This window comes from Canis lupus, chromosome 14 (genome assembly GCF_048164855.1).
Source record: "Canis lupus baileyi chromosome 14, mCanLup2.hap1, whole genome shotgun sequence".
Taxonomy (NCBI): domain Eukaryota; kingdom Metazoa; phylum Chordata; class Mammalia; order Carnivora; family Canidae; genus Canis; species Canis lupus.
Genome location: NC_132851.1, coordinates 23,121,514 through 23,149,000, shown reverse-complemented (window position 1 = coordinate 23,149,000; position 27,487 = coordinate 23,121,514). Strand labels below are relative to the sequence as shown.

At 50.9% G+C, this 27,487-nt stretch overlaps 1 protein-coding gene across 3 annotated transcripts in view; it reads right to left on the bottom strand.

Annotated features, from left to right (window-relative positions):
* The window catches only part of ZHX2 (zinc fingers and homeoboxes 2), a 161,647-nt gene extending 134,960 nt beyond the window's left edge, over positions 1-26,687 (bottom strand). For 2 of the 3 annotated variants that reach the window (XM_072774363.1, XM_072774365.1), the window contains exon 1: positions 26,170-26,686. The gene's annotated coding sequence lies outside the window, so the exon portion shown is untranslated. Of the gene's footprint in view, positions 1-26,169 lie in introns of all 3 variants that reach the window. The other variant, XM_072774364.1, reaches the window with a different exon arrangement.
* Between the last annotated feature and the right edge of the window lie 800 nt (positions 26,688-27,487).

The following is a 27,487-nucleotide window of genomic DNA, read 5'->3' as shown; positions in this document are numbered from 1 at the left end:
AAGTTCATTTCTGGGGCAGAAATGTGGGGGAAAGGGCTCTGGACTGAGAATCAGGAGGCCCAAGTCCCAGCCCAGTGCCATTTTGCCCACTCTGTGGCCTTGAGCAAATCACTCCTCTCTGGGTAATAATTTTCTCACTTGTAACATATAGAGGGATTTTGGCTGTGAATCTCAGTTTATTCATTTATAAAAGGGATAAGAGGAAGAACTGTCACACAGAACTATCACATCACTCCACCTCGTGTGCTGTGAACCAAATGATGCATCCCACGTGAAGATGGACCGGGGCCCTAAAGGCCCTAGGCCATCCAGTTCCCGTGTCTCCTGGCCCACAGCTCTCCCTCCATGTGTTCTGTTATATATACTGGTCTCCTGGCTTTTCTCCCACACCTCGGGCACACTCCTGCCACACGGCCTTTGCCCCTGCTTTGTCCCTCTGCCTGGAATGCTCTTTCCTCACGTAGCCCCATGGCTCACTCCCTCACCATTTTCAAATATTGGATTACTATTTATTTTTCCTACAGCAACTATCCCTTTCTAGCATAGCACATGATTTCCTTACTTATGATGATCACTTATAGCACTTATTGTCTTGTCTCCTCCCAGGCCAAGAATGTAAGTTCCATAAGGGCAAGATTCTCTTTTGGTTCCGTTCCCCAAGAGGCTAGAAGACCACCTGGCACATTAGAGGTGATCAGCAAATATTTGCTGATTCACTGAATGAATGAATGAATGAATGAATGAATAGCTGTAAAGGAGAGTACTTGATAACCGAGAAGGTGCTTGACTGAATCTTGGACAGCCTTCCTAAATGTGAATGTGGGATTCTTGTTCCTCATTTGTCTTCTTTCCATGAGGAAGGATCCTCACCCAGACACCCTGGACCTGTTTCCACCCCCCTCTTCCATCCACGTTCACCTGGAAGTGGAATAAAGCATCTGGTTAGCAGATGGGTCACTGGTCCATTTCTCAACTCAGTAAAGTTAACCTGCAAGTGTCACAGATGCAGTTTCTCTGCCTGTTCTGGCTCCCCGTAACAGAGCAGCACTGCCCAAGTAGGTGCGTCTGCTTTGAAGGCTCACAGTTCCCTCGCTGGGTTCTTTACAGTGTGGAGTGCAGGACAGGGAGTGTTAGAAAGACCTTCTAGCTAGCAGATGTATGTAAGGCATGCTCACTAGCCTGGTTCTTGGGGAACAAGGTGGATCTTGTCTCCACTTGTCTGACTCTCGTGTTTCTCTTGATTGGTCCTGAAACTGGTCAGGTAACAGGGTTATGACACTTACCCCAAAAACTCCAAGCAAATATTCCAAAGTTTGACAAGAGAAGCCTTACATTCCTTGGTTCCAGACTGTCTACAATCCTGGTCGCTCTCCTTCCACATATTAGTTTGTGGATGTCCCACTTTGCAGACAACACTCCAAACAGAGCACAATTCTGCAATGAGCCTTGTGACCCAGAAGAGAGGCACTGTTACCAGCTCAGTCACTCTGGACACACTCTGCTACCAATGCTGGTAAGGGATATCTATCCACCCCTCTTCCTGCTGCCAGTGCCTCCTGGGCCTGCAGTCCCTAAAGCCTTTCCCACCCAGGATCTGGGGTGCCTCCAGGCTGTCTCTCACTCATGTGGGACTTAAGGTTGTTCTACAAGTCACTAGATTTGGCTCATTCGTCTCGAGATCTTCTAGGAGGCTGTGTCTATCATCCAGCAGACTCACCATCGCTCCCCGCTTCGTGTTATCTCTAACCACAGTGAAACGCAAGTGCCCAGAGACTGAAGATCTGCAAGGTGTCAGGCACAGTACAGCCAGGTATTCCCCTGGCCTTGGCCCTCCAACAAGCCAATGAGGCAGGTGTTCCATCCTTAGAATAAACCAGGGAGGCAGGTGTGACCATCTCCTGTTTTACAAATGAGGAAACTGAGGTTTTTAGAGGTGAAGGGTCTTCATGTATCATCGTGGCTCAAAAGAACACTGGATGGCTTCTACAGCCAGCACTGAGGCTGGAGTAGGGATGAACCCAGACACCCAGGCTCACCACCAGGAACCTCAATCCGGACAACCTCACTCAGATCTGTTGACACCTTTGGGCGAGGCCATTTAACCTGCAAACTTATCCAATGGCATCATCCAGCGTTTCTCCATTGCATTCTCCAGGAGATCATGCGTGGCTTTCTCAAATACCTTGATGAAAACCAGAGAGGCTTGACTCCTGGCATTCTCCTCACCTACCAGCCCCAAAGCCATTGTCGAAAAAAATGAAGCAAATCTGGTTCAGTCTGATCTTGGTGAGCCCATGCTAGGTTCTACTGACCACCATTCTTCCCTCTCACAGCTCTGGCCAAATGGCCTTAGACATGGTCTGGGGAACCATCACTAGCTGAGTCCAGGGGCAAGGCGATTCCTGTAGTGAGGTCTTGCCTGCTTCTCCAGCAAGCTGGTGGCAGGGGGGTGAGTTGACATAAAGATAAGGAAGCAAAACGACTCATCTGGCGGGAAGAGATCTGTCCGAACCACACCTGTCCCCCTTGCCCACTGTAATTCTGGAACGCTCCGCTGCTCTCAAACAGCACGCCTGGACTGCCTTCCTGAAGCACTCAGGAACTAGTGACAGGGAGCGACCGGGTACCCAGAAATTAACAGCCTGCATTTATTAAACTCTTACTATTTGCCAAGCCTTCTGCACAGGGCTGGGTTTACATGATCTCGTAAAATGCTTTAAAACTATTTTTAGACAAGAAATACATGCTCATAATTAAGAAATGAAATACTACAGAGGCTTATAATGAAAACCACCAGCTTCTGATAAAAATTAATCCCCTCCAACATAGTCCCCGAAGGCAACCTTTTCTAACTCTTTCCGTTTCTGGTTGTTTTGGTGGCTACTTCTCGAAGGATAGGATCCCCCTAATCTGCAAAAATATTGGCTGATGCAGATAGAATGATTGCTCCTCTTTACAGATGAAGAAATGGTGGCACACTGTGGCCTCAGGTCACCCAGGAGGGAAAGGGTAGAGTCTGGATTCAAACTGGTCTGCCCCCCTACCCCCCACCAGTCCTGCTCTTACACTTCACCCTCCACAGCTGACCTGTCTGGGGCCTGGTAAAGGACATGGCTCAGGTCACATCAGGCACCTAGACCCACAATGGCTTCTGAGATCACCTATGATCTAAAATCCCTCACGGTGGACATAGCTAAGTAACAACCTGGGATTACACCTAAGCGAGCTTTCTTCGCCCTGGGGAGGTTTGTTTTCAGCACTTCTATCTAGTCTCATCGGGTGTTTTCCCTCTTCTGGCCGCGTCAGCCATCTCTACCCTCTCTGTGACGAGACAGCTGCTGATGTGACTTCTGAGGGCAGGTCTCTGAAGCCCAGAGCCCTCTCACAGCTTCCTCACTCTCATCCTAGAAGATGGTACAAAAGGCATTTATCCTTCCTCTCTGCTAGGATGTTGCAAAAAAACAAAACAAAACAAAACGAAAAAAAGACCAGTCCCTTCCAGATTCAGGTTTCATAAAGAAAGGCTTTTCCTTTATTTTATGGTTATAGCTGGTGCTTGCGAAAACGTGTGTGCTGTGCAACATGTAACATCGACAGCTTTGTTAATAATATAGCGACTCGTTAGGAGCTCCACCCCAGACTAGTCAGGTTCAAATCTCAAGTAAGCGCGCTTACCAGCTCTGATACCCTGGCAAGCTACTACTCCCCTCGCTATAACTGATAATTCGGCTGTAAATCTGGAAGGAGTGTGCTGATGATTATGGGTTATGGATGATGAATCATGTGGGTTAACCCAAGTGCTCTGAACTCTGCTGACCAGGGCCAGTTCTTTCTACATGCTGTTATTACTTATTAGAACCCCTTTCCAACACCCTGCAGTTTACCCGAGGCATCTGCATGCATTGTATATGATCCTCGTATCTAAAAGGAGTCAGGACAGAAATGATTACTAGTCTCTGAAAAGGATTCAAAGGTATCACTATTCACCCCGTTTTGCAGATGAGTAAGTAAACTGAAAAAAAAAAAAGGTAAGTGAGGTGCGCAAGGTGACAGGATGGCTCAGAGTCAGAAGCAGTCACTGAGATCCATTCGAACTCTCCTGCTAACAAGGCTGGGTGACTTTGGACAAGTCACTATACCTCTCTGAGCCTCACTCGTAAAATAAGAGGGCCTCATTTTACAGAAAGGCAATAACGCTGCAGTTAAGAGACGATATTCTGAGTCAGACTCTGGACTTGAATTAGGGGTCTTCCACGTATCACCTGGGTGACTTCAGGCAAATTACTTAATTTCCTGGTGCCTCAGTTTCCTCATTTGCAAAATGGGGTTACTAATAGAACCCACCCTACAAGGCAGTTATGAGAATTGAATGACTAAACCTGTGTTAACGTCTGGGGACAGGGCTGGGCACATGAAGAGCACAGCAAACATCAGCTATTACTACTGAGCCTTCCATGGCCAGGCCAGCTTCCTACACCCTGGTCTGCCCTAAGCCCCATGTGTCAGTGCCGTGAGCTCTCTCTTGACTGTGGGGCACTCACGGGGCAGGACGTCACCTGTGGCATCCAGGTTGGGTAGTCTCAGACCGGAGTGTTCATCTTTCAATCTAAATTCAAAGACCAGGGGCACCTTGGTGGCTCAGTCAGCAAAGCATCAGCCTTTGGCTCAGGTCACGATCCCAAGGTCCTGGGATCAAGCCCCACATCGGGATCCCTGCTCAATGGGAAGCCTGCTTCTCCCTCTGCCTGCTGCTTCCCCTGCTTGCATGCACATGCTCTCTCTGTCAAATAAATAAAATCTTAAAAAAAAAAAATTCAAAGACCATCTGCAAGTGCCTAACATTTCAATCTGAATGGAAAACCCAGTTTTTCTATCTCCACCTATAACCTTGACGATGGTGTTTTGCTTTCCTTCCCATAGAGTCTGGAAATCCTGAATAAATGTCAAAAAGAATTCACTGAGTCAACAAATATGTAATAGTATTAAAACTCTTAGGAGTGAACTATTTCCTACATTACCAGAAGCTTAAATGGATGAGATTTTCAATTTCACTACTCAGTAAATATGCCCATTTAGGGTCCAGGTGTTATGGCTTCAATTGGTAGTTAATCAGTCAGTGGAAATATCTGAGCCGGCCGAGGAGCCAGCATCGCCCCATACTTTGGTATCCCAACTGCAGCGAGCAGGGTGGCCGCAGACGCAGCAGCAGCTCCCACTCACCAATGCCTATTGTGTTTGCTGCCTCCCTTCACCCCACGGACCCCCTCCCCATCCCTCTCCACTCTGCTCGGTGGCCCCGGTGGGCTGTTCAGCAGGTATCCTTACCCCAGCGCTTCCAAGTGAGTTCTACCGGTGGGAAGAACCAGCACAGATCAAAGGACAGTGAGGTCCCACATTCACTCTGGGACTCGGAGCCAATGAATCTGTGCCTTCACTCTCCCATCTGCTAAATGGGACAAATAGGAATACCCCCATAGATGCGGCTTAAATGGTTTAGAAGAGTGGCCGGCCATAGTAGGCACATGGTGGTAAATGTTGGTTCTTACTATTAGCACATAACACAGCTTATCTTAAGCTCCAGTGGTCACCCCTCCTCTTGCCCCTGTGTTCTAGGCAGTTTTCATAAGTTTCTCTAATGCTTATACCACCCCTGAGGGAGAAGCATTATTGTGCCCATCTCTAAGGATTGAAAAACTGAGGCTTAAAGTCTAATCTGAGCCCCAGTTAGGTGGCCATGAAGCTGAGTTTCAAATTTCATACCTAGCTTTCACACCCAGGCTGAGTTGAATGCCCAGTGAAAAAGAGACATGCATCCACGGTTTCCCCAAAGCTTAAAGATGTGACAACAATCTCGTGTGACGACTACTCTGATAAGAAGAACAGTGGCCGTGACAATAGCCAAGGGCACCTGGATGGGTGTGTTAGTCAGGGAAGGCTTCCCGGAGGAGGTGATATTAACCCTCCTCCTAAACAACACGGAGTTATTCTGGGAGATGAGGAAGACCGACTGGAATGTGTAAAGTCCAGAGGGAGAAGAAGAGAAGCAGCTTTTTCAAGAGCTGCAGACAGTTCAGAACTCTGGGAACAGAGATCTGGGAGGGGGGCAGTTATGATGGGAGAGGGCTGGGACCCCTGCGCTGAGCAGCTGGGCCTTGCACACTGTCACGCCGGCATTTGCACTGGCGAGGCTTTCACAGAGCGCACACTGGTCACCTGCCTGACAGTCACCTCCTTTAGTACAGGATGCCAATCTCAAACCTGCACACCTAGCTTGGTGCTCCATCTGCAACAGGTGCTCAAGAAATGAGACTGACAACTCCAAAAAAAAAAAGAAGGATGGCACTGAGAGGCCCTCCTTAGGGTCTGAGCAGATGCTTCCCTTCCCCCTCCAGTGCCCTTCAGCCTCACTTCTAACAGTGACACCTGTGTTCCCCTGCTTGTGGTCTCTCTCTGGTTTCCAGGCCCACTCTGCTTCCTGAGTGGCAGGCCTGAAGGATGACAGCCACTTGTGGGGCAGCCCAGAGCAGTGGCTGATGGGTACCAGTGAGTCCTCGGCCAAGGGGCCCCCAGCCTCCACTGGCCCAGAGGTGCCCGTGGATTAAGCCCCAGATGCCCACCGTGGTCACCTGCTTGCAAGGGGTCCGTGCACACACAGGAGCTCCAGATCCTGTGCTCCAGTCCTGGCTCTGGATGCAGCAGCATATGCTCTCAGGAACATGGGCCTTCAAGGAGGCGGATCTGGGTGTGAGGCCAGACGGCACCATATGCAGGCAGGTGACCCCTATGGGAAGTCATGCGGCCTCCCTGCACCTCAGCTTGCTGGGCTGCTGTGATGTCTGAGTGTCAAAATGTAAGCAAAATACCTCGCTAAGCCAACCAAGGTTCCTCTCCCGTGTCTTTTTAGGAACTCCTGGTTTATGTTCTAGTTGCTTTCTATATACCGCCAGTCTAGCAATGATCTCATTCTACGGGCCTCGGATTTTGCATATTTGCCTCCTAGGAGATTGGAGGCGCCAAGAAGAGGGGTTAGAGTTTTACTCAGCCTGGCATCCCCAGCATTTAGCACCACACCTGGCATGTAGCAAGCATTCAGTGAATGTTTGTTGAATGCATGCGTGACAACAGTGAAAGAGTAAAGAGCACCCACCAGGGAGGGTGGGGCCTCTGGAGCATTTGCTCACTGGTGGGATCTCAGGGCTGAGCCCTACTATGTGCTAGGCATCGTCCTCCGTGCTTAAAACTGTGGTCAACCTTCAGGCCTCCGTCATGGGGTGGCTTACAGAGGGAGAAGGCAGGGATCCTCAGCCCAGGCTGCCAGCAGACTCACCTGGGGAAGCTTTTACAGAGTCTCTCCCAAGATCCTGATTGAATTACCTGGGGTGGGGCCTGGCTTTGGGATTTTTCTTAAAAAAGCTTCTCAGGTGAATATAATGTGCTGCTAGGGTGGAGCACCAGTGGGATCAAGAGAGAAAAACGAAATCACATCAGAGAATGAAGAGGGTTGTGAAGAAAACAACCAAGAATGTGGTTTGCCCCCCCCCCCCCATGGCTCTCAGAGGGAGGGCGCGGTCTCGCCCTGCAGGAAGCATTTGGCAGCATCTGGGGGTGCTTTGGGTCCCAGGAGCTGGAGGAAAGGTGCCACTGGCGTCTGGTACTGGCATCTGGTAGACGAGGACCAGGGAAGCCACTACACACCTTTCCAGGCACAAAACAGCCCCTGCGACAAAGAAAAATCTGACCCCAAAGGTTGGCGGTGCTGAGATAGAGCAACCCTGGCCTAGAGGGGCAGGGGGTGGAGGCCAGTTCAGGGAAGGCTTCCCAGTGGAGGGAACAGCAGAGCCGAGAAGGGAGTCTCTGGAGGAAGCGACTAGAAGCACTGAATGTGAGGTGGGCCCGGAGCCACCATCACAGCCTTGAATAGAAAGACGCCAGATGGTAAAAACCACCAAGTCTGGCTCACACCACCTACTAACCTAAGAGCCCTCGCACCTCTGCTCCTGGCGTCATGTTTTGGGGTTGTTTGCTGGGGTGGGGTGGGGGAAGGGAAAGGGAAATCCTGCTGCTTTTGCTTGGCTGCTTTCACTTTTAAGTCCCCACCCTCCTTCGAGGCTCAGAACGGAAAAGGGGGGGAAGGAGAGGGTGTCGATTCCCGCTGACCACTCAGAAGTCCCCAACACCACCTGCAGGCCCACTTCCTCCTCTCCTCCTAAAGCATCTCCCGCTGCCACCCCCTGGTCTCCCAAAAGCTCTAGCTGCGGGGGAAGGGAGCCTTCTTTGGACACATCCTGCCAGCTTCCCCCAGCCCTGGGAGAAGTGATTTCCCAAGAGAAACAGGGATCCACAGAGCCGTAAATAAACACGGCATTCCAGAGGAGGAGGGGTGGAAGGGCAGGCCGGGCCAGCTTTGCCCCCCTCACGGAGAAGGCCCATTAATTTTTCCAGCCAGGCACCCAGGACCTGAGAACCTGCCAGCACCCCGCCCCCTGCCCCCCATAGCCGCCCCTTCTGGATGCTTCCCTGTAAATCAGTTGCAGACCCACTGCCTTGGGAGTTTGGACTATCAGCAGCTGCGTGGAGCAGGCTGCTTGCTCAACACCACGTGGGTTTTCCAAGGAAACGTCACCATAGTTCCATGGGCCATTTCGGTGGAAAGTCGAGTTCTTTTGTACAAGGCTTCCAGAAAGATCTGAGTCAACAGGCTGCGGCAAGGGAGTCAGGGTGGCAGCTGGCTTCTGACAGGTAGCCCTACCTGCACAAGTCCTGGCAACCTGGAGCGGATAGACCCTACCCTGCAGACTGCGGAGGAGAAAAGTGACTTGAAGGTTGTTAGGCCACCCCCGCTTTACAAGGAGGGAAACTGAGGCTCGTGAGGGAAAGAATGACCTGCCCTAAGTCAGCAGGTAGTGTGGGTGGCTGAGCTGGGTGACCCCAGGCCTCTTGATCCGCATCTGTGCATGGAATTTCAGGCCACACGTTCATTCCAGAATAGTGGAAAAATTCCATGTCGACTCATCTGAAGGGAAAGACGACTGTCCAGAACTGATAGCCATCTTCCTCCAAAGCTGCTTTTGAGGGGTGGGGGGAGGACACCAAACATCTCTGCTTCCTTAGTTTCTAGAGTTCTCTTCTGAAATGGAAACATTCCCCTGTGTTCCCAGAGTCCCCAAATATAAGCTCCGTGTCAAAATCCTGCGTGAGAGGAAAGATCCCAACCTATAAAACTCATTTCACAAAAAGGGGTATTATGGGAAATTTGCAGGAATATATTTAACTCAAGTAATTATTTTTGTTAAAAACGATACTTTGCCCACTATACCCTGAGAGTTTTATTATAGGTACCCATAATGAAGTAGGTAATTAGCTATAAACAGTGCCTCTCTGCAAACCTAGGATTAAGAATTTTCTCATGGATTGTAATTTTGAACAAACACAACATAGTCTCTTCATTCATTGAATGTCTGGATTTGCAGAGTTGAGTATAACTCGGAACTTAAAAAACTATTAGTTCAATGCATGTTTTCTATTAAAGTTGCGCACAATACCCATGTCCTGTCAAGCAAAAGACTCAAAAATACTATACTTTTTAGCTGTACTATGGTTCAGCTGTGTGTGTGTGTGTGTGTGTGTGTGTGTGTGTGAACACCTGTCTACACATGATAGGACTTCCAGTGGCAGGTTTTTCTTTTGTTTTTACAAGTCTTTCAGGCAAGCCTCTCCCCTGGTCTTCACCTGGGGGGAGGAAACCTGTATTCTTTGTTCTTTTGCTCTCGCAGTTTAATATGTTTTCTTCCTCTGTCCCTCCCACTCTGCCTCCCCAGCCGCCACTGCTCTCTCTGCTCCTTTGGGAGAAGACTTGGCTCTTAAGTGACCACTAGCTATTCTCTTGACTCATGCAAGCTTTTGCTGTTAACCTGCACTTAGGGTTACTGATAGCACATGGTGCAAAGATGTTTCATTAGTTGCCAGAACAAATGACCCATGTGCCAAATCTCCAACAGCTTGTGTCCCAGATACAGGTCACTGTGGGTTCACTGGTGCTGCCTGCTTCAGAAATTCCACAAATATTTACTGAGCAACTACTCTGCACGAGGGGTGGCCACTACAGCTTGGAGCTCCACTGTGCTGTCCGGGACACACTTACCACCCCTCCCAGGAGGGGTTGGAGGCTTGGCACCAGCTTCTCTTGGAGGGTGCCTAGCAGAGCAGGAAAGCTAGAGGCCACCACCATCCCGGGTACCATGACCATGTGAACCCAAGACAGGAGAGGAGGGTGGGATGGCATGGAGCCAGGATGAGAGGCATAATGCTGGCTGGTGTCTTCTGTGGTCAAGGTCATCTGACCTGCAAGACACACGGACTCTAGTTACACTGGATGAGCTAGAGGAGTCAAAGGCATTTTGTTTTTCCCATAAGTAAATTCAAATGCCTGTTATTCATGCAAAGCAAAGGTTGGTGGGCGGCAGGAGGACAAGATTCCTCCAGGATTTCAGAATGAGGGAGGCTGCCCACACCTCGGGATCCAGCCCGGTCACCTAGACAGAAAGCTTCTCACAGTCAGTCTGGAACATCGAGCCCCGCAGGCTCCCTCACTGGATTATCAGGGTCACTAAAACCAAGTCTTCCCCTCCCAGGAGATAACCGAGTCACACTATGACTTTCTGGGGACCAAACTCCATAATTTAAGCCCTGAGTGAAAAAATGTGAAGTTCTCAGAACCACTTAATAGATAGACATACATAGGAATCTATCTCTCCCACCAACACCACCCAACCCTGGAAGTCTAAAATGATTAGCTTTGCCAGAGAACTTGGCAAAAAATACTGAAAAACAAGCAAGAAAACCACACACACACACACACACACAGAGTGAAACACAAGCAAAAAGCACAGGGTTGTAGCCCAGGTTTCACTGCTAGAAATCTGATGTTGTACGTGTCCTTTACCTTCTCTGTGATGGAGGGAAGAATGGCTGCTGCTTTAACCACTCCCTCAAATCTGGGGGTTAGGGGGGAGATGGGGCTGTCAGGTCTCTTGCCCTGAGCACCTGGGGTAGTGAAAAGGCGTATTGGTCAGAGGTGTCAAGTGCCTATGAGAGTAAAACACTGTATCCTTAACACTTCCTGAATGGAAGTTGCAGAAGAGGGAGCAACACTTTTTGTATCATTGGTAAAATCTGTTGTTCTGGAGCAAGCTTTGATATTGAAACATTTTAAAGAAGGAGAAGGGCCTGGAACATTTCACAACCTAGAGAGAGCCCAGGCTTCCTCTACTACAAACCCTCAGAGGCTTGGACTAGGTAATCTCAAATGTTGGCTTTATTTTTGGTTGGCTGACTGAAGACAGGATCTAGAGCAGCCGCTGGGCTGGTTAATCAAAGGATCAACTGGTTGAAGAGGGTTTCACTTTCCAAGCAGAGCCCAGGTGACACGTGCCTTGTTTCTGAAGCCAAAACTTAAATACATGGTCATTCCTGGGCAGGAATGATCAAGGTTCTGAAGGTTCTCTTTCAAAGGTTTTTTTTTTTTTTAAATCTGGAAAGTCCCACAGAGAAATGAATAGGTCCAGATTGAAGCAGTATCTCATCCACCACTGTAGTATCCCCAATATTTAGCATGGTGTCTGATGCAAAGTAGGTACTTGACTATTTCCTGTATGGATAAACAGTGTCCAGCATCCATAACACTTCTGGTGCACCTTGGAATGGAGAGGCATTGCTGAATACCCCCAGAGCATTCAATGACCTGCGTGAATGGCACCGCCACTTAATCCCTGGCCTTTCCTGCATCCCTCAACGTACTCCCAACCTTGCAAATTGAGTGTTGGGTGGAGAATCAGCTAGATCGGCCTGTGAAGCTGGCCTCTGTCCTTTCCTAGCTGTGTCACTTCCCAGAGCCTCAGAGTTTCCTTATCTTTTACATGCTGATAATCAGGCCTCTCTCAGGAGGAAAGTAAGAGTAAGGAACTCCTAGGGGAGTTGGGTGGGGTACGTACATTAATCCACATACAGCTGAGAATCTGCCTAGCACATTGCATGTTTGAAGTAAATGGGGGCTGTCGGAGTGACTCTTGGGCTCAGCATCATGGTGAGCACATGGCCGTAACTATGGGCTCACTCATGTTCATTTTCTTTATGCCGCACTGGATGTTCAATGTAAAACCAAATTGTACTGTACGAAATATAAGAAAGGTAAATATGTTGCAAAAATTTCTTCTTTTTAATGTTCGGTGGTCTTTCCGTGTATCAGGAGCACTCCACATCCCACCGGGTGAGACAACTGAGCACTGTCCTTAGAGCCCCAAATGGCATACGTGTCGGGAAGCTCTGTTCAAGTCGGGGCTTTGCCACCGATCCTCTTTACTCCCTGATACTTGGCAAGGCTGAGAGGAACAATGATTTGCTGAAGTATCACAGCCAGTCCTGGGCTTCATGGGATAGGTATATCTAATACTCCACCAAACATTCACATGCCGCTCCCTACCTCTTGATGCCCCCAATACCCTGGCTTTCCAGCATCCTAGACTTAGGTGAGGTCCTATGAGTTGAGGGGATACCTTTAAAGAGTGCATTTGTGGCCCTTTAATTTTCTTTTCCTATGCTCCTGCAGCCTGAAAGCCAATTGTTTCAAATGATGTGGCTACCAAATCAAAGCCGCCTGGATCCCTAAGTCCCAGTTTGGAAGAAAGCCACCCTGATGAGCTGCTGGCCTTCAGTGAGCTTCCTAAGAGCAAGAGAGAAACCTTGCTTTATTAAGGCAGTAGGATATTGGGGTTTGCTTGTCACAGCATCATAGGTTAGCCTAACTTGACTACTCATGTATCTTTATTCAGTGCCATTCCGGACAGATCATGCATGTTTGTCAGAATAGCCAGTTATTCTCCACCACACACACAACAGACTGAAATCTCAGTGAGACTATTTTCCCGTGACATAAGATGGCCCAGCAAGATTATGAAGATTTAGCAAATGTGGCCATCTCTCTTGTGACAGGTATTTTTTTCTTCCCTCGGGGAGGGGGATGGGATTTGGCGACAAAACTGCAAGAGGGCAAGAATGAAAAGCTGCATTCATGCCAAGAAGCACCTTGGAAAGGAAAAAAAAATGCTCCTGTTAGTAATTTTACCTGTGCAGCTTTTCATAAGCAAAATCTTCAACTCTGGAAGGAAATGCAGAACTAGTGTCCCTGGTATCCTATTTGCTAAGCCACTTAACAAAGAGATTTTTTATTTTTTTTTTTTGTAATCTCTGTACTCAACATGTGGCTCAAACCCACGACTCTGAGATCAAGAGTTGCACATTCTTCCAATTGAGCCAGCCAGGCGTCCCAACACCAGCTCTTAACACTCCAGCATTGTGATGTGGCAAGTCCCTGGGGCCTGATGTCACTCAGACCCAGCTTTCAATCGCAGCTTGGCCATTTCCTGTATAACTCAGGCAAGTTAATTTCTTGAAACTTCCATTTCCTCATCCATAAAATAGGTATAAAAACGCCTACCACGTGGGGTCTTTGGGAGAATTAAATAATTTAAAACAAGGTAGAGTATATAACATGCTTGGTTCAATGGTTGGCATGTAGCAGGCATTCAGTTTGTTTCCTTCCTCTCTATTACCTGTTTTACAATAGAGTTTGATCTCAAGTTCAGACTTGGCAAAAAAAAAAAAAAAAAGGCAGTTTAATATTGGAAGTAGTGGAAAGACCATGCACCACCACCTGTGATATTGCCATAGATGCCATATGGGAAGGTGAAGACAGTGTTTCCAAGAGGATACAGAGGGTACAGACCAGCCAGAGGGAGGAAGTGGGTCCAGCCTGCACACACAGGCCAGAGGTCCAGACAAAGCAGTGGGGCTGAGCCAGTGAGGCAGGGAGTTTGGCCAAAAGATCCTGAATCTGGGACACAACCAACTTGGGACGGGACGGAAGCTTCCTCTACTGCTTCCTGTGACAAAATGGTCCAGGGACGGCCCGGGACCTGCCACCAGGGGCAGCAGCGGGCAGCAAAGCATTTTGCTAACTTGTTCTGACCTGGAGCACAGGCTCCCAAACAGTCTCAGGTGAAAAGGTCCTTTACTCATCCATATAACAATCCAGTAACATGACATTCATTTTGAACCTATGAAGTGGGCCAGCCTTGTGCTGGTGCTGGGAACACAGAGACAAATAGTAAACTCTCCCTTGGGGTGCAGGGGTGACTCATAGTTTTTAGGGAGACAGACATGCAAACATATAAAATTCCATGTACTAAGATTTCTAAGACATTATTTCCATGGCACACTAGCCTCTTGGAGGAGGGAACAAGTTATCTCTCTAGCAGGAATAAGTAGGTCTTGCTAAGTTTGGGGGATGAGTCTTTCCAGAGAAAAGGATCTATGTGTGGAAAGGAACAAGAAGAGAGGATGGCACATGAGGTTTAGGGATCAGTCTTGCGGGGCTGAAGTGTGGGGCATTGGACAGGGGGGCAACTGGTTACAGCAGAATGTGCCTGGTAGGTGGAGGCCAGATCTCAAAGAGCCACCACACTAGGGTCAGGGATGTGTGAACTTGATCCTACAAGTTCGAAGTTATTAAGTGGCAGTCCTCATTAGAATGGACTTAGAAAAGCATGTGGAAAATAAAATTGTTTTTGAATGCCTTTAGACTGGGCATATTCATCCCACTTTCCACTGGGCTGATGCTTTCCACTTTGACCTCCTCACCACTTCCTACCGCCCTATACTTCACCACTTCACTCTTGTATACAACCTGCAAAGCCCCCGAAAGCATTCGGGTTTGTGACTCCTGGACAACCAGTGACATGGGGAGGATTTTAGGAGGATAATGAAACAACATGAAATTGGTGTTTCAGAAGCACACATTTCTATCATTTCTGTAACTGGCACGTATTTTCTATATCTGGAAACCTTGACGTTGATTCCACGAATCGCCTACCAGGGTCAGTCAGTACACCCCCTCCCAACCCTGAAAGAGCAGTAGGCTGATCTGGTTATAACCAGGGCCCTTTCTCCCAGCTGGGGAAAACCAGGGGACTGTCAATTCAGCAGAAAGGACCCGAAGCCACCCTTCTCTGGCTCACCTTAGCCTCAAGCATTATCCATCAGGTATTTTCACACATCTGGGAGCACAAGAATCACACCCTGGCTTTGGAGGTAGCAGAGCCAGACACAGCGTGTCTACAGCCCAGCCAGGGGAGACCAGAAGCTCCAGCAGAGCTGGTGCTGGACTCTGTGGACAGGACCCACTACCCCCAGACTGGCTAAGCAGGTCTGAGGAGAGCCTGGATGGCCAGTTCCTTCATCCCAGGCCACATCATGTTCACTGGGTGATGGCCCCTTCTGTGGGGTAGGGGTGTGGCACCTAGTCATAGATCCAAGCATGAGGATATCCCTCAAACTATAGTGACTCAGAGGCAGCCTCACAGTACAGAAGGTCAGAGATACGTCAGTGATAACAAAACAGTATGAGCCAGCATTTCTAGGGCACTGCCTAAGTGTCAGGTGCTGTGCTAAGTATTTTACAGGTGTTATCTCTTGTAATTCACACAGTGACCCTGAGAGCAGGGTTCCACCCTTGCAAGTCCAGCTAGGGCAGCTGTGTAGAGCAACAAATGTACACACTCTCCCCAGGACACAAAGTTGAAGGGGGCACTCCCTCTCAGGTGCGGACCTCACACTTGCCACAGCCTGACAACCAGCATCATCTTAAATTTTGCACACTCAACACCTCACTTGCTTCCCCCTGGTCCAGGTCCTGGGTAGTGTGCTGGTCAGGCTGGCGTGTGAATCCTGCTCCTCTGCCCTCTAGCCACGTGACTGCCCTTCCCCAACCTGTGGTCAGTTTCCTTTCCTGTAAAATAGGGCTTACGACCATGCCAAGGGTTGGCAAAGATGTCAAGAAATCAGAACCCTCGTACCCTGCTGGTGGGAATGTGAAATGGTGCTGCCACAGTGGAGAACAGTGAGGCAGCTTCTCAGAAAGTGAAACATGCAGTGACCATCTAACCCGGCAATTCCGCTCCTGGGGGTCTTCCCACGGGAAGTGAAAACACACAAATGTTCACAGCAGCATTACAATGCTGTGGAATGGATGTGGAAACCCGACTGCTGACAGGTGAATGGATAAACGAAATAGGGGCTGAACTGTATTCCCTCCCCAATTCATACATTGAAGCTCTATCCCTAGTGCCCTCGAATGTGACTATATTTGGAGACAGGGTCTTTAAAGAGGCAATAAAGTTAGAATGAAGCCATTAATGTGGGCCCTAACCCAATCTGACAGGTGTCCTCATCAGAGGAAATTTGGACACATGGAAGGACACCAGGGAAGGCCACGTGAGGCCATGTGAGAAGGCAGCCATCCGCAAGCCAAGGAGAGCGGCCTCAGAAGCAATCGAATGTGCTTACACTTTGATCTTGAATGTCCAGCCTCCAGAACTATGGGAAAATAAATGTCTGTTGTTGAAGCCACCCCGTCTGTGGCATTCTGTTACGGCAGCCCTTGCAGACACAGCCACACAACGGAATACGATTGAGCCATGAAAACAATGAAGTACTGATGCACTGTAACACGGATGAGCCTCCAGGACCCTATGCTAAATGAAAGACATTAAATAGGAAAGACCACATATTATATGGTTTCTCCAATATGGGAGATCTGTAGAGGCAGAAAGTAGAACAGATGGCCTAGGCTTGGGGAAGGGGGCTGCAGAGAGGGCTGGGCCATGACGGCTAATGGGCACAGTATCTCTTTTTGAGATGATGGAAATGTTCTAAAATTAGATTGTTGTGATGGCTACACAAATGTAAATACACTAAAAATCAATTAATCGTACACTTTATAAATGGGTGAGTTTTAAGGTGTGCCCGTCACACCTTCAGTTCATTTCAAATATAGGCTAATGCTAACACCACGTCCAGAGCTGCACAGGGCCTGGCACCCAGCACCCTATATATTATAATCGGTACTTCTATATATGCTCAAGTACCTGCTGCTCAGTTGAAAGTTGCCTGAAGTGCCTCAAATTCCTTTAATGTTAGGGGGACTTCAGGGAAACTAACCTGGGCAGCCCCTGGTGATCCTGTGTCCCTAAGTGACCTGTCCCTGTCCACAGAGGACTCCCAATCAGCCAGTGATGGCTACAGCATGCCTGAGGTGGATAAAACTGCTCCACTCTTGGATTCCATAGACCTGCGTTGCATCCTGCCTCTGTCCTCACACTACCCGCTCCGCAGGGTCACTCACCTGGGCTCTGCTGTGACGATGTGATGGTGTGAGGTGCCTACACACAGTTGGTATTCCAGAAATTGGTGTGTGGGGGGGAGGAACTACGCATGAGAAAGCCCTATGCCAAGCCCCAAATGCACGTGCATCCTTGTGTCACCCTTGGCGGCGGCTGGCCACTGGGCCATTCGTTGTCATCAGGGCCGGGGGGGCCACAGGTGCACGCAGGGCGGGAGAGGCTGCCCGTGGCCCAGTGTGGAGAGCACCGGGTGCCAGGGAAGGCTGCCTGGCTCCCAGAAACCCTGGGCAAGGGGCTTCCCGCTCCACTCTTCCTCACCTGTTAAAGAGATAAGACTTCTTCTATCTCTGGGACTTTCACGAACTAACCCACAAATAGTGCTCAGCACTGTGCCTACAGTGTCAGCATGATGACCACTGTGGTTGCTAAGTGCCAATGACGGAGGACATCCAGTGCGCAGGGACAGGGACGCCACTTTCCTCCTCTGGCAGGTGCTAAGTGTGTGCTGATTGGACGGAGGGAAAGAAGTGGGCAAAGAAGAGGTTAGGGAAGGCCCAAGGAAACAAGAGCTGCAAGCTAGACCGTATAGACGAGGAAGAGTGATATATTGCCATGTGATCGTGTAATCTTGGGCAAATTTGCTTACCTCTCTGGGGCTCAGTTTCCCTACATTGGGCTAGGTGCTCCCTAAGGTTCCTTCCAGCTAGAACATCCCTTGATCCTGCTATTGCACATGCTGCTATGAGATTCATCCCCTGCTCCCCGACCTGTTCCTCCAGAGATCCCAGAGGGCATTAGACTTTGCACCAGAAGACTCATAAATCCCATTTCTGAAAGTGCTGAAGTCAGGCCCTGTTCGATTTCACAGTGCCGAGTACAGCCCTCCGTCTTTGGGATGCCTACCATTAGCCCACGGCGTGATCCAAATGGTCTCTACCCTGTGGCTCTGTGTGCCCAAGAGCCCTTGCTCTTGGAGACAATGTGAACTCTTCAGCTCTCCTGAGCTGTGTGGCTCTGGCAGACGTTCCCTGCGTGCTCGCAATTAATCCTGTGACACAAAGTTCCTCAGAAGAGGGTAACAGGCCTTTCTACAGGACGGCCAACCCTCAGCAGCTCTGCTAGGGGAGGTTCCGTGAGGATCTGTGCTTCTCTCCGCTGCTGCCTGGAGCCACCCCCGTCCCTTCCCCTAAATTTCTTGGCCAGGGGGGCAGTGCATATCTCCCCACTTCCCAGTGCCCTCCACAAAAAAGCAAAAACACACCTTATCCCTACCAGCATTCTGGCCTCTCTCTGCCCCTTCCGGGCCACCGCCCCCCCCCCCCCCCCCACCCAACAACTTGGCTATGACATCCAGCTCCGACCAGACTGTGTGCAAATATCTTAAAGGAGCTGTTTCCAAAAAGGCAAGGGTGCAGCACAAATGAAAATAATTTCTAAATGTCCTCCTCCGCAGGCTCAGGAGATTCCGTGGGGGCTCTGGGTACACCCGGGGGCTGGGGGAGCCTGAGATGGCTTTGTCGTTACAGCAGTTCGGCTCAGTCTTGTATTTTAAGAACAGCGGGAAAGTATTATCAGCTGAAAGGAGTTTTCTGTGCGCTATTTAACTAAATGGCTCTGCAGCTGGAGAGAGCCATAGGCAGACGTGTTATGATTCAAGGGCTCCCAATTACAATGATCCTCTTTTATTGTATAAAAACAGCAACACAGCCATCTCCACCCTCCCAACGCCCGCTCCCTCCATCTCCTTCCCCCATTGGCTGGCAAGGTCGTTCAGCATCCCGAAAGTAGCACCCAGATTCTCCATGGTCCCCAGGAGTGCAGTCCCCCCGGGACTCCTTCTCCCTACAGCCAAGGAGAGGGTGGAAAGGGTGCAGTGCCCTCTGAAGAATGTTCTCTTAGACACTGATGGAGGCTTTAGAGTTGTCTCTCTTGGGGTGGGTGGTGGTGGTGGGGTAGTTGGAGGACTAGGGATTAGAAGCATGGATTTTGGAAAGCTCTTCTGTTTTGACTAAACTTACACACACACACACACACACACACACACATACTCATGCACGCATGCACACCCACACCCTTACACCCCTCTAGCAAAAAAGCAATCAGACTGCCCAGAAACATGGTTCTAAAGCTGCCCCTTCTCATCATACTTCCATCCTGGGGCAGGGCACCTCCAGAAGACTTCAGAAAGACCTGGGGACAGCGACGAACATGAGCCTTGGGACCAGACTGATGTGAGTTCGAATCCTGACTTGGCTCCCTCCTCTCTGTGGCCTCCAGCAAGCACCTAACCTTTCTGAGCTTTGGTTTCCTGTCTTTGCAATGGGGCTACCCTCCTTCTCTGGCAGCACCCCTCATGGTCACACTGAGCGACACAGTGAAAGGAAAGTGTTTAGCAGAGTGCCCGGTACATAGCAGGCGTTCAGTTTGGGGGAGTGTTGCTGTTCCTCGGGTGGCAACACCATGTGTTTGCGGTGTTGTCTGGGTGCACAGGGAGCTTAGTGCCATCTCACCAGTCAGGGTAGATGAGGCAAGGGGTGAGGGGCAAGACAGCTGGGGGGCGGGGATGAATGTCAGCCCCACCAAGGAGGGTTTTTCTTGAGTCTTTCTGCAGCGCTGATGTACAGCATCGTGTTTGCACAGCCCATGAATGCATGAGTGCATGCTGCTTCCTCGCTTTAGACTTCTGGCCCTTTCTCGGTCTTCTGCAGGTGTTCTGGAGTCTAAAGCTGCAGTTGCAGCCACCCAACCAGGCCACCGAGAACCTATAGCCCAGGAAGTCTTGTTCATGCCTTCCCTATTCCCTTCTCAACAGTGGGCTTCTTCTCTCTCCCAGAGTCTGTCCTGGGCCCCCCACAGGGACAGTTCCCTCCCAAAGGAGGAGCTAACTCGACTTGGCTACTCTCTGAGGCCCTGGGGTGACATGAATCTACTCCCCACACAGAAAGAAGTTGACAGCAAATGGTTCCCAGGATTTTGCTGGTTTTCCCCTGTAGGGTAAACCCAGCATGGCTTTAAACCCCAAAGTAAACCCATAATATAGTTCTCACTTTTCTGTCCCAGACCAAGCCCGTGTGCCCCCAAAACATACCACAAATCTCTTATACCAGAGTGAATGCCCAGATCATACTCCTTAACATCGATCCCCCCGTGGATCAATCGTACAGGCACTTCATTCACTGCAGATTCTCTGTGGTAACTACTATTGCAGTGAAACACTGTGTAATAAGATTTAATCTCCACTAAGTGTTTCTAGTACTAGTGGGCTGGGGGGGGGGGGCAAAAGGAGGAAGAATGTGTGGGAACTGTGGCTTTTAAATGGTAAATTGTTCACGGGGGGGGGGGGGGGTAGGGACAGGTGTCAGCCAGAACCAGTGTTTGGGGGCCTTTTTATATTCCACTTTAAACTTTTAAAGACAACATACTGTTGTCAGGACCATCTTTCTCCTCAGGGGTCTACACTCGCACAGGTACACTCACACCATTGCCAACCAAGCCCTCTCAAAAACGCATGACTATAAGCATAGAAACAGGAAATAGATTGTGGGTGGATGCTCTTAAAATCACAACCTGTTCCATGTAGGGTGGGGGCCTTCCAGAATGGTGGGGGAGGGGAATCAGGGGGGATTTTTCTTTTTCAGTTAAAAAATGAAACTACCTTGTCAATACTAAAAGCAAAGTCTACTTGATTGCTACCACAGGAGCATGTGAGTAGCCAAGCATCCTTTTAGAACTGCGCTGTCTGGATTTGACCATGACACAGCACATTACAGTACCTGAATACTGCACCAGGGTCTCACTGCGATATTCCGGGAAGGCTTTCCATTTCAGTGGTTGCTCAGACCTGCCACCAACCAGTGCGTATGCACATGGCAGGGGAGGGAGGAGGACACAATGAGATGGGGACAGTCTGGTCTTGGAATCAATGATAAAGATCCATGTATGTTAATCACTTTGCACCTCAAGGATACAATAAGGTCACATGCCAGAGGTCATGGGGCAGTGACCATGATGATGCTGGTGGTGATGATGGTGACAATAGGAGGTGTGTCCTGAACACAGTGTTAGGTGCTGTGCTAAGCCCTTTCTTTCATAAATTTCTTCTCAAGGTGCACAATAACCCCTAATACTGGTGGGGGTTCTAACACCCAGCTATTAGAACAATCTTCATTTTCGGGATGAGGAAATTGAGGTCTCGAGAGATAAGTAACAGCTCAAAGTCATAAAGCTAATAAACTGAGCAGAGAATCAGGGATGTCAGTCCTTGCTGGAGGATCCAGAGTGGGGAAAACCTAACAGAAGGGCCTCTGATGTCATCCCCTTGATTTAAAGCAAAGGTGAAGCAGGGGGCCTGGGTGGCTCTATCCGTTAGGCGTCTGACTCTCGAGTTCAGCTCAGGTCATGATCTCAGGATCAGGGGAACGAACCCTGCTTTGGACTCTGTGCTCAGTAGGGGGTCTGCTTGGGATTCTCTCCCCCCTTTCCTCACCCCCACCCCAGCTTACACACTGAAGCTCTCTCTCTCTCTCTCTCTCTCTAATAAATCCTTAAAAAAATAGAGCAAAAGTGAAGGGTCATGGCCAAAGTTATTCTGCTGATGCAGGTAGGACCCAGGTATCCGATGGTCAGGAGAGAGGCCAAGTGGGGTGCTCGGGGGAATAATGGTACCTACCTCCACGGTTTTCAGTTCTGCTGAGATACGACAAGGGAGAGCTAGTAATAGTTGACTAACATCAGGTTAACTTTGGATTCCTATTGGCAAGACCTAAAAGAAATCTCCCCATCTCCCTCCCTTTCTTATTGTACTCTCTTCTTTCCGCCCTAAGGTAAAACTGGGCCCCTGTCCAAAACTTTCCAGAACTCATTTGAAGTAAGAACCAAGCTGATTAGTCAGCACAAGACACACTACTGTCCCTTCTTAGAAACCAACCGTAGCTCCCCAGTACCTATGGATTAAAAGCCAACCTCCTTCACGTCCATCCCCAAATCTGGCACCATCTCTTCGCAGAACCTTCCCTGCATCCCCTTCTCTACCTCCTCAGAATACGCACAGCTCCCAGGACACAGTTTTGCCTTCACCAGGAACACCTGTCTTCCTCTTCTCCTCTTAGGCCATTCTTTATGCACCAACTCAACAACCATTCCACCGTTCACCCCAATTTGCTCAGGGCAGCAATGTGCCTACCCCCCAAATGCATGATTGTCCCTCCCTGGGTGGCCGGGTGGCACAGCTCTGGTCGATGACCTAGGGACACAAGTCCCGGAGAGGCAGCTCTTCCCAGATGAAACAGTGAAGCCATACAGGTAAATGTTCTAAGCCTCACTCATCCTGCTCTCTCTTCCCTGGGATGGAGATGTGAAGCCTGGAGACACAGCAACCACCTTCTCCCCTCAAGAACACAGACCTGGGGCCAAAGGCCTATACCTAAGAAGGATGGCATAGTGGAGAGGCAGAGCCTGGGTCCCCAGGACAGTGGAGGCATCACCCCCACTCTCCTTTCTCCCTGTCCCAAACAAGTAAGCCCCCCTCCCGTTAAGCGGCCGGTAGTTAGGATTTCTGCTGCTACCAGCTGAATGCAATCATATCCGACACACCTCCAGACATTGTTCCTTGTCATTCCATGGGTCAGTTGAGATGCTACCCCCTTTAGGAAATCCTCCACGATTCCCTCGGAGCACAGTAATGACGCTCCCACAGCAGTTGCTTTTCTCAATTACAGCACTTAGTTAATCCTGCTTGATTTGGCCTGTCCTGCAGCTCAGATTCCTAGGGGGTAGGGGGTCCGGATCCTGCCAGCCTCTCCTAGGGCCTGGAGCAGTGTTTTGCATTGAGGTTGGGGGAGCTTTATGCCACCAGTACTTCGATAATGTCTAGAGCGGTGCACTGGGGCACAAAGTGTGCGCATTTTGGGGTCTGGCGCTCCGCTTACTAACTGGTCTTGGGCAGGCTGCAGAACCTATCTGTGCCTCTGCTTCCTCATCTATAAAAGAGGGTGACAGTACTTACCCCACAGGGTTGTCAGGAAGACAAAATAATCATAAGCACTTACAAGGGATCTTGGCATATAAAAATGTTTAATGACTGCACTCTTATTAGGATGATTATTATAGCGGCTGAATGAACAAATAAATCAACACATAGCTGCTAAATTAACGAGTAAGGGAGTGAAGCCCAGGAAAGTTCTGGAGTTCGGACCCCCAGGCAGTGGTCACTGTTCCTTCTTTTTCATACCTGCACCTGTCCCTTTACTTTTTCGTATAATGAGGACTCCCCATACCCCAGAGCTGCCATACGGAGGGTATTGAAATAAGGCCTGGCTTGGCACACTGACTTCATTTTTTTTACTCTGCAGCTTGGGACAAATTTCTTCACCCTTCTGAGCCTCTGGTTTCTTCAACTGTAAACTGCGGATAATCACAGTACTTATCTCACGGGCTTTTGGTGGGAATTAACTCATAAAGCCTGTGGAATATAAAGCATCGTGCTGGCCTACTAAAACAGTAAATGTCAGCAACCATTATCAAACATTGTCCTTATTCTTTTTGTCAAACGCGTGGCATCCCACTCAATCACACGGCCCTGGTGTAGAGGAGACAGTTGAGAGGGGTTCCCTTTCTGCAGGTCAAGATGCACCGCATTTACATCCGGAGAATACCTTTCTCGAGTACCAACAAACCCTGTCATTTTGATCTTTTCCTCTCAATGGGGATTGGTTCATGTATCACATTTACCCTGAATCCTTGGCTTCTGAAATTCCCCTTAAGAAGCTGTTAACTTCAGGTGGAACCTCACTGACATCAAACCTAGCCAGAAGGCACATGTGCACACAAGAACAATCAAAGCATGGCTTTTCAACACCAACAAGATTCCCACAGATCACGGGTCCAGTTACTGTCAGGTGCATTTCAATCTTGTCGAGTGCTTCTCCCCCCCCCCTCGGGAAAAGAAGTGTGTATATACAGCTTTATATAATTTTCCCTTTAAAGTTGAATCAAAACCTTTATGTTAGTTCCATTCAAGCACTTGAGGGCTCCATTAATCTATTTTTACTTTTAAACATGCCATTTTACAAGATATTTATTCCACTTGGTTGTCATCCAAATGCGTCTTGACATTGCTGCCCTGGGACTGAACTGCTTAAACTCAGGGCCCTCATAAATAGAAAATCACCTTTTGACTGAAATCTTGAAGGGCTCTCAGAAGCTCACCCCTTCACTTCAACAGGCATTAATTTCTGCTCTACATAAAGGAGTGTGTGTGTGTGTGTGTGTGTATGTGTGTGTGTGAGGGGGGGGGGGGTTAACAGGGTAAGTGTGGGAGGTCTGAGCTACCCAAGGGATTAAGGGGAGGGATTCCTGCCCCTCCAAATCCTGCCCAACGGGGCCTGCTGCTGACTTGACCCAAGATGCATCAGGTAGGGGAAGAACTCTAGGGCCTGGCAAGACTCAGAGGACGCCAGGGGTCCGCAGGCCAATGCCTCTCTCCCAGGGGATGGGTCCAGGGAAAGTCAGCGTCCCCCCACCTCTGCTCCCCACCGCCCGGACAAACAAAAGGCAGTCCCCAAACTGGAAGGCAGAGACCCCACTGGCTTTGAAGCCGATCAATCAGGTGGAAGCCGGAGCAAATCACAACTTGGCTTCCCCAAGTTTTCTCCCCAGCCTTGACGAGCACCGAGAGAGAGAGAGAGAGAGAGAAAGAGAGAGAGAGAGAGAGCGCGCTCCGCAGGCTGCGGGGCCGAGGGGACCGTCCTGGGATGCTCACTGGCTCCCAACTTTCCGCTCCTCTCCGTCTCCGCAGCCTCCTGCAGAGGGAGGGCGGGGGGAGAGGGCAAGTTTGCAGGGGCGAGGACACCAAGTCCCGGGGAGGCCACAAAGACGCCGCAACACCAACAAAGATGAGCCGCTCTCTCGTGGGGCGGACGCCAGCGCCAGCTGCCGCTCCGGGGGCGAGCGTGGGCGCATCGGCGGGCAGAGGCGGGCGTGGGCCGGCCGGCGGCGGCGGACCGCGGCCCCCGGCCCCCCCCTCCCCGCCCTCCCCCCCTCCCCTCCCCTGCCCTGCCCTCCGCTCCCTCCCCTCCCCCACTCGCGGGCGCCCCGCCACCTGAGCCGGCCGCTCCCGCCCTGCCCCCGGCAGGTAGCTCGCGCGGCCGCCCGCAGCCACCGGCGGCGCCGAGAGCAGAGGCAGCTCAGCCCACGGCGTCATGCTTCCTGCCACCACAGGACGGCGAATCGTCACCGGGAGAGGGGAGAAGAGGGGAGCGCGGGGAGCGCGGGGGAGGGCGGGCGGCTCGCACACGCAGCCCCGCGCCTGCCGAACCCGCCGGCCCGGCCCGGCCCCGGCCCCCCCCCGGCCCCGGCCCCGGCCCCGTCCCGCCGGAGGCCCCGCGGGACCTGCCCCGCCTGCACAAAGCGCCGCGCCCGGGCCCGGAGGGAGGGAGACGGCCGCGAAATAAATAAATAAATAAAAACAGAGTCGGGTCTACGTAACGCCCTGTCGAAAGCGGACGCCATATTTTTTTGTGGCTTATGTCGACATAGGGAAACGTAGACATGTTTTTCCTCCTCCTCCTCCTCCTCCTCGCTCCGGCTCGCGTTTATCCAAACTTGTCATCAAAACTCTTAAAAAAAAAAAAAATCTCCCCCCGCCCCCCCCCACGCTACCCCCACCCCCCACCGCCAGCTCCGGATCCTCTTCTTTCCTCCCACCCTGCAAAAGGGCTCGCACCCTCCCCCCGCCCCCCCGCACCTCCTCCCCCGCCCCCCCCTTTCCAATCACAAGCCCCGGCCAAGTCCCATTAACAACACGTTTTCGGGAGCCGCGGCGGCGGCGGCGGCGGCGGTGGGAAAGTTGCGCTGGAGTGGCCGGCGCCCGGCGTGCGGGGCTCGGGGCTGGCGGCGCCGGGCGGGGGGTGCCGGGCGCCGAGGCGAAGTTTCTTACCTGCGCCGGGGCCGGGGACGCGGGGACCCGGGCTGGGAGCGCGGAGACGCGGCACGGGCGTTCCAAAATGGAACTCTGCTGGCTCCCCCCACCCACTCCCCACTCCCCACCGGGCGCCGGGCTCCGTGGGAAAGAGGGGCACGGCCGGCCTGCCAGACAGACGGACAGGAGAAGCCCCCGGAGACGGGGAACAGCGGCCAAAAAATTTTAAAAAGGGGAAAAAAAAAAAAAAAAAAAAAAAGAAGGGAAAAAAAAAAGGGGAAAAAAAAATGTCTCGATCAGTGGGGAATCTACGCCAAAACCCACATGATCTGTAACGTCAGCATGCGTATTTGCATACGATACCACCACCCGAGCTGCCACCCGGGCTCGGGTTCCGCAGAAAGTTACAAAGTGAAATTCAGCCCCCTCCGGAGACGCCGGCGAAATGTCATTTTCAGGCGGGAGCTGGGGGTGGGGGGGCTGGCCCCGGAGGCGCTGGTTACTAGCCGAGGTCGGTCGTGGTGGTTGGGGGGGGGGGGGCAGTAAATTAACTTAAAAGTCTGAGCCCAGTAACGGACTCGGTGGAATTTCTGCGAGGGGAGGAGGGGGAGGCGCGAGCGAGATCATTGAATATTAAGCACGACCCGGCCCGGCGGCCGCGGCCAAACCCTCCCGGTGCAATACCCATTTTCTTTATGAAAAGTTCAAGGTGTCACTGATGAGCTCAACAAACTGTTGATCCTGACCACGTGGAGTGGCAGACAGAGGGACCGCGGGGCGCGGCTGCTGGCCCCGAGCCGGCTGGCACCCCAGACCCCGCGTCCCTCTCCCCGCGCCGGGGGCCGCGCGCGCGGGTGGGGCCGCCCCGCGCGCCCAGGGCGCCGCCTGCGCTTTCTCGCGTCTTTGGGCTCCGGGAGATAACAACCAAAAAAATAAAATAAAAATAAAAATAAAAATAAATTTTTTTTTTAAAGCGAGATACGTTTTGCTCCTGGAATAGTAATAAGAGGGCTTCGGGTAGGGAGGGTGACAGAGGGGGGCCCCCCCACTTATATAACGACTTGAAACGAGAGGACTTTTGCTGGGGAGATTCGGAGGTTTGCGCTTGCGCCAGGTCTGAGGTTGGTTAAAGATCCTCAAACTTTTTTCCCCTTAAGCGCCAATAAACAAACAGGCGCCCCGGGAGCGGACTTAAACTCCTGCCGGGCCGGCGTTCGCTGGGATTCTCAGACTCGAAGAAATGCACGCCCCTGCGGCGCTCGCCCGGGGAGGGAGTCCCTCGGAAGCAGGGCGGGTCGCTTGCGGAGCTGGGACCTTGGCGTTCCCGGCGGGGACA